General features: G+C 52.2%; 1 protein-coding gene across 2 annotated transcripts in view; it reads left to right on the top strand.

Moving 5' to 3' along the window:
- Nucleotides 1–303: 303 nt before the first annotated feature.
- The window catches only part of LOC133352949 (disks large-associated protein 1-like), a 53,634-nt gene continuing 43,546 nt past the window's right edge, over nt 304–10,391 (top strand). Inside the window, exon 1 of one of the 2 annotated variants that reach the window (XM_061568964.1) lies at nt 304–563. The gene's annotated coding sequence lies outside the window, so the exon portion shown is untranslated. The remainder of the gene's footprint in view (nt 564–10,391) is intronic. The other variant, XM_061568963.1, reaches the window with a different exon arrangement.

Below are 10,391 nucleotides of genomic sequence, written 5' to 3'. Positions count from 1 at the left end.
CTCCCTTCGTTCGCTCTCTGCTCTTGCTACGTGATTGTGTTTTACTCTGCGTCTCCCTCTCACGCAGCCGCCATTCCCGCACGCGTTCTCCACCTCGCCCCGTCGAGTCGCACGCACGCGGTGGTCTTCCCTCCTGCGGGGTTCGCTGACAATTGGGCTCCCAGCGTGTCCGCTCACTGCGATGTCACCCCCAGTCGGGGTAGGGGTGGTACCCCCACCCCCCTGCGCGCCGAGGAGTGGCCCCTCCCCTGGCCCTGCTGCTGGGATCAGTGCGCGCTCGCTCCTCGCGTTCATCAGCTGAGTGATTCATGCGCTCCCTCCCTCCCTCCTCCTCCATCCCTCCCGGCCGACGTCAGCGGTGCTGCAGCAACAGAGTCCCCGCCTGCTCTCCACATCCCCTCCACCGTTCATTGACCATTTCTGGATCAGAATTCTCACAGCGCTCACCACCATCGCTCACCTGGCGTCCATTCCCCCTGCAGCAGCCGCCGCCGCCTCATCCGATGTCGCCCAGTGCCCTGTGCTCGTAAGGAAGGAGGAAGGCTGCTCTGAATTCATTCAAGGTTGGTGGCACGGGGATTGCTGTGGCGTGTGGTGGTGGTGGCGGTGGAGCGTTTGCAATGTGGAGTCGCGGTTTTTGTGAGAGAGCGCGCTGACGATGGGAAGGGTGCAACACCCGGCAGAATTCGTCCATCACAGCGTGGCCGCACACCGACACCGCTCTGGGTGGTATTGGAGGCGGCGTGGGGCGAGCATCTGAGCGCCGTGCCTCATTGTTATTCTAATGACGCCGCCGTGGTCTGGATGCCAGCACACGTGAGAGAGAGACTCGGGGGGGGGGGGGGGGCGTTTTGTGGCGTCCACGACGGTAAATAGCAAACACTACCAAAAGAAACCAAGTGTGCGAGAATCCCAAGACGTCGGATCCGGCAGCAGAAGCAGCGATGGTCGAGTGAGCGACACGTCGAGAGAGGGGAGAGATGCGAGGAGTCGGTCTGGATGCGGCGGCGCGTCACGGCGTGCAGACCGCGTGGGAATGGCCTCGGGCGATCTGACTGTGCCATAGACACACACACAGACACACATACAGACACACACATGCACACACACAGACACACACATACAGACACACACACACATGCACACACACAGACACACACATACAGACACACATACACACATACAGACACACACACATACAGACACACACACGTACACACACACGTACACAGATAAAGACAAAGATCCCCCGTATAGCCTTAACAGACTGTAGGGGCAAGTGCTGTAAGCGAGGCCGGCACGGCACACGAGGTGGGTGGCCAACACCACGCCCGGCCGCCTTTGTGTCCCCAGTGGCGATGTTTAAACATCGCACCGGATACTCATTTGAGCCTGAGTCGACCTAGGGGAGGCCCAGGACCGGTTCAGATATTCGTCGCCGGTGTTGGCCGTGAGCGGGAATCGAACCCGGGTCGTAGCGCAGCGCGCTAACCACTGCACCACCGCTCCCCACTGCTGAATGGATGAAGCCCCCCCCCCCAGCTCCGAGGCGTGCCGAAGGCACGGGCTTGTTTGAGGGTGTCCTCCCCTCTTGTTTGAGGGGGTCTTCTCCTCTTGTTTGAGGGTGTCCTCTACTCTCCTCTTGTTTGAGGGTGTCCTCTACTCTCCTCTTGTTTGAGGGTGTGCTCTACTCTCCTCTTGTTTGAGGGTGTGCTCTCTTCTTGTTTGAGGGTGTCCTCTACTCTCTTCTTGTTTGAGGGTGTCCTCTACTCTCCTCTTGTTAGAGGGTGAACTCTCCTCTTGTTTGAGGGTGAACTCTCCTCTTGTTTGAGGGTGTCCTCTACTCTCCTCTTGTTAGAGGGTGAACTCTCCTCTTGTTAGAGGGTGAACTCTCCTCTTGTTGGAGGGTGTCCTCTACTCTCCTCTTGTTTGAGGGTGTCCTCTACTCTCCTCTTGTTAGAGGGTGAACTCTCCTCTTGTTAGAGGGTGAACTCTCCTCTTGTTTGAGGGTGAACTCTCCTCTTGTTGGAGGGTGTCCTCTACTCTCCTCTTGTTTGAGGGTGTCCTCTACTCTCCTCTTGTTTGAGGGTGAACTCTCCTCTTGTTTGAGGGCGTGCTCTACTCTTGATTTGAAGCTTTCGTGACTGCAGGAATCCATACTCTTTGGTTATTTCGGTAAAGTCACGTAGGTAGAAAAAATAATAGATCTCAACGTTTCGTTCGCAACACAAGCGACCATCTTCAGGTGAGAGAGAAAGCTACTAAAACAAGGTCTGATGTAAGCTTGAGATGAGTGCAGCCTCAGGGTAAGAGGGCGAGGATAGAGATGGCAATGGGGAGACAACCTTCTGAGGATCCAACCAAAACCATCACTTTACCATACATAGCAGGGGTTACCAAAAGATTTCCAAAATCTTAAACAAACACAAGATCCAGGTTCGTTTTAACAAAGTACACAAAATCCGTGATTTGATCCCACCTGTAAAGGATGTGATTCTTGACATGCAATACCCTGGTGTCTACAAACTTAGTTGTGGTTGCGGCAGCAGTTACATTGGGGAAACGAAACGACATGTCTCGGACCGCATTCGTGTGCACAAGGCAGATCTGAAAACGGTAGGACCAATACCTCAGCCGTTGCTGATCATTGTTTTAACGCTGTGGGCTCACAAGAAATCGATTTTTCCAAGACGGAGGTACTCTGCAAACCTACCGGCTTCCTTCAGAGATATGTTCATGAAGCCATCCAGATATATAAACAGAGACACAACTTCAACCGTGAAGATGGGTACAAACTGAGCAATCATTGGAGGGACGTAATAACCAGGTAAAGTCTTAAATGACTGTGATGTTTCCATCCTACCTGCCTGTATAAGCTGTTATTTCCGACTGATTGTGTGTGTCTCTCTCGGTGCCTCTTGGATTGCACTCTCATGCTCACATGTCCTTTGGATTGCACTCTCATACTAGGCAAGTCACCGATGCGGTGGCATACTAAGCTCGTGCATTTACATGCTAATCTCTCACAATACAATAGCCACTTCTAGCCCTCGGCAAGGTAAGGTAAAAGTTAAACGGTAAAAAAAACCAGACTACCTTTACCCTACCTTTTACCTTACCACAATACAATCGCTCTACCCTACATTTTACCCTTTAGCAGGTAAGGTAAAAGGTAACAAGTATAACCTGTAAAAACAAAGTTTTTCACTATAAATCCTTTATATGCGTGGCGGCTAGAGTCCTCTTGTCCTCTGGCTTGAGATGGCTGCCACCTATGGGTCAGATGATTGCATGGCAGCATTAAGCAATTGGTAATTAAATATAATATTTTTGTCCTAAAAAGTGTAAAATTTTGGCTTTTTTTTCACGAACATTAATTGTCACGCACAACGAGTCTGTGTGGAAAATGTCAGCTCGATTGGATCACGGGAAGTGGATTAAAAAACGACTGAAAGATTTGCACGGTCCTAAGCAAGCAAGCAAGTGAACTTAATATAAAGGATTTAAAAAGTAAATAGCAACGAGCCTACCTTTACCCTACCTTTTACCCTTACCCCATACACAATTACCCGAATACAGGGTAATTACTATGGAACTACACATGAAAAAGGTTTATAACGGTAAATGCTAGGTAGAGCGCTTTATTCATATAGAATACTCTCTAATCGGGCATTGAGGCTGTTGACGACACCGCCCTCCATAACCGCCCTCCATAACCGCCTCGTCCCAGTCGTCTTGGTCGATGGCGATCTCATCAACAACCTGATCAAGTTCGTCATCGTCCTCGGACGAACGACAGGCAATAAGATCCTTCGCCGCTCCAGTCCAGTTAGACGGAACCTTCAGGCAGCTGACGCCGACGTCCCGACCTCGCTGCCTGGGGCGAGCACGTTGTGCTTCTTGAGGTGCGCTTTCCACCCCGACGCGTTCGTGTGGGTGGAAAACCACTTGCGGCAGTGCACGCACTGCCGCTTCCCTTGCTGTACATGGGGATCACCCTCCATCCAATGGTGCGTGTGCTCCCACGGGAACGCATGTCGCTGCCTCTTTCGATTGCTGTTCACAGCAACCCCAAAAATGTCGTTGCTGGCATCCTCGACCTCGTCCTCTATTACCTCTACCTCAAGAACGTGGTCCGTCTCCATCTGGTCCGACATCAATGATCGCAATTTAAAATGGAGGCCATGGACTGCACCACGGAGCTTTTAGCGGTAAACAAGGTACTGTATTTACCGGGTAATTATTCGCGCTAACTTTACCCTACCGGGTAATTCTTCTAAGCTTCCTTTACCCTACCCTTTACCTTACCCCTTGGCATGTCGAAACCTTTACCCTTTTATCCGGTAAAAAAGGTAATTTACCTTACCTTGCCGAGGCCTAGCGCCCACTCCCACAGCCTCAGGCAGACCGTCTCTAGCCCTGCCCTCTTGCCGTGAGGCTGCACTAGGCCTCGGCCAGGTAACGTAATTTACCCTTTTTGCCGGGTAAAAGGGTAAAGGTGAAGGGTAAAGGTGTCGACATGCCAAGGGGTAAGGTAAAGGGTAGGGTAAAGGTAGCTCGGAATAATTACCCGGTAGGGTAAAGGAAGCGTGAAGTATTACCCGGTAAATACGGTACCTAGTTTACCACTAAAAGCTCCGTGGCGCAGTCCGTGGCCTCCATTTAATAAGTAATATAAAAAAAAAAGTTAAAACATGCTTTTATTAAATGTACTATTAATGGCAGAACTCCACGACTCCAGGAAGTGGCCCCGAAGCTTGCCATATCGTAAGGGACCGTGGTGATTTACAGACGTCAGTTGAGCGTGGACAATTAGACTCAAGCCGAAACATAACATATAAACAATAATGTTTTTTTTATGATAGAATAAAGTATTGTCATCAATTTGACATAAGTATACCAAATTTGCAGTCGATACCACATTAGAAAGTGGGTAAAAATTGAGTTACAAGATTTGAGGATACAACAACGACGACAACAATGACAACAACAACAACATCGACAACAACAAGCGTGTAAAATTGGAATCATCGAGAGTATTCTATATGAATAAAGCGCTTTACCTAGCATTTACCGTTATAAACCTTGTTCATGTGTAGGTAGGGTAGAGCGATTGTATTGTGGTAAGGTAAAAGGTAGGGTAAAGGTAGGCTCGTTGTTTTTACCTTTTAACTTTTACCTTACCTTGCCGAGGCCTAGGCTGCACCCATCGCAAGCCGACATCAGACCTTGTTTCAGTCGCTTTCTCTCTCTCACCTGAAGACGGTCGCTTGTGTTGCGATCGAAACGTCGTGATCTGTTATTGTTTCTACATACGTGACTTTACCGAAAGAACCAAAGAGTATACTCTACTCTTGTTTGAGGGTGTACTCTACTCTTCGGTACGGGTCTGTGGCGCCCGCTCCACAACCGGCTCAGATCTCTCTCACTCACTCTTTCCCTCCAACTGATGTTAGCCGTGGCCTAGAATCGAACTCGGCTCAGCCCAGGTTCGCGTAGAGCGGTGCGCTGACCACTTTGCGACACCGCTCCATACGCGAGCGTTTGGAGCGATGACACCACACGTCACCCTCTGGATGCCCAACTCTGTCGTGAAAGTCACATTCGGATTTGCACAAAGAATCGTTCCTTCACAAAACAGAGAAAGTGGAATTAATTTCGCAGTCACAACCTCCTTCCTTCCTCCCTCATTCCCCTACTCCATCTCCCGTGGCTCTGCTCATTTTGCAAAAAAAAACAACGGCCCTTACTCTGAGTGTGAGTGCCGTTCTGGAAGCGCGTCTTTATACTGGAGGAATCCGATGAGCTACAAAGCGTTTTATTCACACAGTTGACTCTGCTGTAAATTCATCATCGGGGGGGTTGGAGGAGTAGGCTGCGTGTGATACACATTCCCCCGCATCGGCGCGGCTCCATTTATCACTGCACATCTTCCCAGGGTCGCTCGCAGACGACACAGAGAGAGCAAGAGAGAGAGAGGGGTGAGCAGGCGGAACATGGCTTCGAGCCACTGCCATTGCGAGATGCGTGGGTGGGAGGCTTGGGGGTATACTGGACGTGGGGTGCCGGGTCCCGAGTTACGGTGTCTGCAGCGTCACCAACGGGCTGGGTTGAAGTTAAGCCCTGGGCGTAACGTGGAGCAAGGAGATTGGTATAGCAGCATCGTCGTCGTTGTCCCGAACAGATGCAGGATTCGTGTTCCGATGGTACGTTTTGTGCATTGCCCCTGATATTTAATAGGTGGGTTACCCAATGTAAATTGGTTAATCGATCAACTCTAAAGATTATAGGTTCCGTTACTCGAATAATGAGAGAGTCTCACCTGTTTCCATGTGTGCCGCTGGACGGGAGGTGGCGGGCGGGGCTTGGTGATGCCATCGTCGTCATCAGGCGCGTCACACTGGGCGTGGCCTGTAAGGGAGGGGGTCACGCCTTCGGGAGGCAGCATATCGTTGTGCCCGCTGTTGTTAAAGAGGCCGCGAGTAACCCACCATGAACAATTCGCCGATGATAACGTCCGGTCGATTCGTTAATGAAGTGGTGGTGCTGCGGGCTCGCTGAACTTGCATCTGCAAAAGTTATTCTCTCCGCAGTAGAACCGGGTCACTGTACACCACAGTTGATTGACAGGTTGCATGTGGCGGGGAGGGGGGGTACTCACGCCTCTTTCCAATACGTCTGGTCAGCTTGGAAGAGTAGGTCAAGTACCCTCCAGGAAGGGGGCTCTCTCCAAAGGCCTGCGCTCCAGTGGGAGGCCCTTCCCCCAGCAGTGGCGTTGAGCACGCAAATTGCAGGACTGCGCCTCTATCTTTGTAACCCATTGACGTTCGCCGTCCTAGCCCCCCGGGGTTCCGGACGGAGGAATCCGCACCCTCGACAACCCCATCACCACCATCATCACCACCACCACCCCCATCATCACCACCACCACCCCCATCATCACCACCACCACCCCCATCATCACCACCACCACCCCTATCATCACCACCACCATCATCACCACCACCATCATCATCACCATCACCACCACCATCACCATCACCACCACCATCATCACCATCACCACCACCATCATCACCATCACCACCACCATCATCATCACCATCACCACCATCATCACCACCATCATCATCACCACCACCACCACCATCATCATCACCACCACCATCATCATCATCACCATCATCATCACCACCATCATCATCACCACCACCATCATCACCACCATCATCATCACCACCATCATCATCATCACCATCACCACCACCACCATCATCACCTCCATCATCATCATCACCACCCCCATCATCACCACCACCACCACCCCCATCATCACCACCACCATCACCATCGCCACCACCATCATCACCACCACCACCCCCATCATCACCACCACCCCCATCATCACCACCACCACCCCCATCATCACCACCCCCATCATCACCATCACCACCACCATCACCACCACCATCACCATCATCACCACCACCATCACCACCATCATCATCATCATCACCACCACCACCATCATCATCATCATCACCACCACCATCATCATCACCAACACCACCCCCATTATCACCACCATCATCATCACCAACACCACCCCCATTATCACCACCATCATCATCACCACCACCACCCCCATCATCACCACCACCATCATCATCACCACCACCATCACCACCACCACCACCATCATCATCATCACCATCATCACCATCATCACCACCACCATCACCATCATCACCATCACCACCACCACCACCATCACCACCACCATCATCACCACCACCATCATCACCACCACCATCATCACCACCACCATCATCACCAACAACAACCGCCATTCGCCACTAAGTGGCGGTGACGTCACCACGACGCTTGTGCCATGCCATGTGCACCTTGAGGCCACGTGAAGTGTCGAACGCCTGCTGGCAGGAGGTCACGGGGCAGACCCAGGTGCCACGGGTCGACTGACTGAGATGACCGAGATGACTGGCTGATGCACCACCTGTGCCCCCTACTGTGCCAACTTGCTGTGCTTTAGCCACCCGGCGCTCCGCTCGTTGTTGTGAGCGTCGCTCCTCCGCCCTCCGTTGTTGCTGGAGGGCGACTGCCTCCAACTGCCCAGTAGCGTCCTTCACGAGCCTCCTCCACAGAGGCCGATCTTGACACCGCTGGTACCAGTCATCGGCAAGTCCACTCACCTCCACGTCCTCCTGTACCACATCACTCCATCTCTTCTCTAGCCCGTGCCACGCCCGTTTAGCCCCCTCGATCCGGCCGAACAAAAGCTGTTTAAGCATGCAGTGGCTGGGCATGTGGGCTACATGACCCAGCCAACGCAGCCTTGCCTGCCGGAGGAGCTCACCGATGGGACTTTGCCCAGATCTTTCAAGGATTTGTGAGCTCCTCACTCAATCCAGCCTGGTTAAACCCAGGATGGATCGTAGGCAGGCCAGCCTAAATGTTTCCAAACGGCGAAGATGCTCCATTAGGGGGGTCCACGTTTCGCAAGCGTAGAGAAGGGAGGGAATGACTGTGGCCAAGAATACCTGAAGCTTCGTGCGGAGCGACAGACCAGGTAGCTTCCACACAGCGTTATGCAACCGATGAAAAGATATTGTCGCTCGACTGATTCGGAGTGAGACCTCTGCTGTTAAACTGGAGCCGGTCATAAGCACACTGCCCAGGTATGGAAAACTTTCCACTCTCTCCACTACTGCCCCATCACCGATTGAGAGTTGTGGGGGTGGAGTGTCCGATGGTACAAAATACCCAGGCAGGTGCTTAGTTTTGGTGGGGCTGATGGTAAGGCCCCACCTCTTAGTGGCACGCTCCAGTCTCAGCAGCAGCGTCTCCAACTCTTCCTCTGAATGCGCAGCTATTACCAAATCATCGGCATACATAACGTGGTTGACCAATAGGGAGCCATCCCTTGATCGCACCCGGGCATCGATCATCACCACCACCACCATCACCACCATCATCACCACCATCATCACCACCACCACCATCATCACCATCACCACCACCACCATCATCACCATCACCACCACCACCATCATCACCACCATCACCACCACCATCATCACCACCACCACCCCGTGCTGTGTTGGCTGCTGCGGGGGGGGGGGGGGGAGTCCTCTCTGGCTTGAGCAGCCACGGGCAGCCACGACTATTCCAACCCTCCAGCCCGGTCTGCGTCTCAAGGATGGATGTTGATGGGTCGTTGTCTTCACGTGCCGTGTATCATTATGACAGCAACAACGATGATACAGAAATGTGTTCCGCCTCTGACATTGTTCACCTCAAATGCATCCGGTCTCATCGGATCTCGTGGAAGCTAAGCGGGGCTGAAGCCTGGCTAGTGCTTGAATGGGCGACCACCACCATGGTGCGGCCGTCGGCAGAGGGCGGCGGTGCAATCCGACCCGTGGTTGTGCTGTACTCCTGTGTGCTCCCAACGTTTCTGCTTCCCCCTCTCCGTCCTTACCCACTCACGCTGACCAAAGTGGTGAAGTATGGTCACATAACCCACGTGACGGCTAGTGAAGGGGGGGTGGTGAGACTCACCGCAGTGGATTGACAAAGACGGTGCACAAGTACACAAGCGTACAACATCAACGGTACAATATACAGAGTGCTTCAAATTTGTTTTAACACTTACATGGAAAAAGAACGGAAAATACGCCGTAACGTGATAACAAATGTATGTTAACAGCTTCAAAAAGTCAAAGAGTCTCCACTTGTTCGCCATCGTTGTCAACGCGTGCCTGGAATCTTCTCCAGGTGGTCTCCAGAGCCCGGAGGCAGCACATCTCTTGTGGTATTGTTGCGAATTCTCACAAGTGTTTAAAAAACAATTCAAGCACCCTGTATTACAATGAATCCGAGTCGAAGTACAATTGACGAGGGCGCTGTCTATTGCGCAACACCCGGGACTCGCCATGGGACGCGATCGGCTCGAGGGCTGATGGAACACAGCCGACAATTACCAGTGCGGCCCGCACGGATCCCCACGATATTATCCTGATGAAGATGAATGCATTGACGACGACGATGATGATGATGACAATGAAGTTCCTTGTCACGTTAACACTGTCCGCTGTTTTTGTTGTTTAACAAGGCCGTCGGTGTGACATTTGTAAATCCATTACAGCATGGCAAGGTTCCACGTACATTTCGTCTGCACGCGTTGTGTTTGTGCGACGGTGCACATCCGAGCACCGCTTCACAAAACAACATCACGGCAGGGGCGGTTCTGTGGTTAGGGCGGCCGCGGTGGTGAGATGTTAACTACCTCGCCTGGTATGCAGGAGGGTCGTGGGTTCAATCCCAACCCTGACGCCTGCTGTATTTAGAGTTGTATCTCTCCCTGTGGTCGC

This window comes from Lethenteron reissneri, chromosome 42 (genome assembly GCF_015708825.2).
Source record: "Lethenteron reissneri isolate LAM-NWPU_2019-01 chromosome 42, ASM1570882v1, whole genome shotgun sequence".
Taxonomy (NCBI): domain Eukaryota; kingdom Metazoa; phylum Chordata; class Hyperoartia; order Petromyzontiformes; family Petromyzontidae; genus Lethenteron; species Lethenteron reissneri.
The sequence above is the reverse complement of the archived record's forward strand: the minus strand, read 5'-3'. Positions and strand labels throughout refer to the sequence as shown.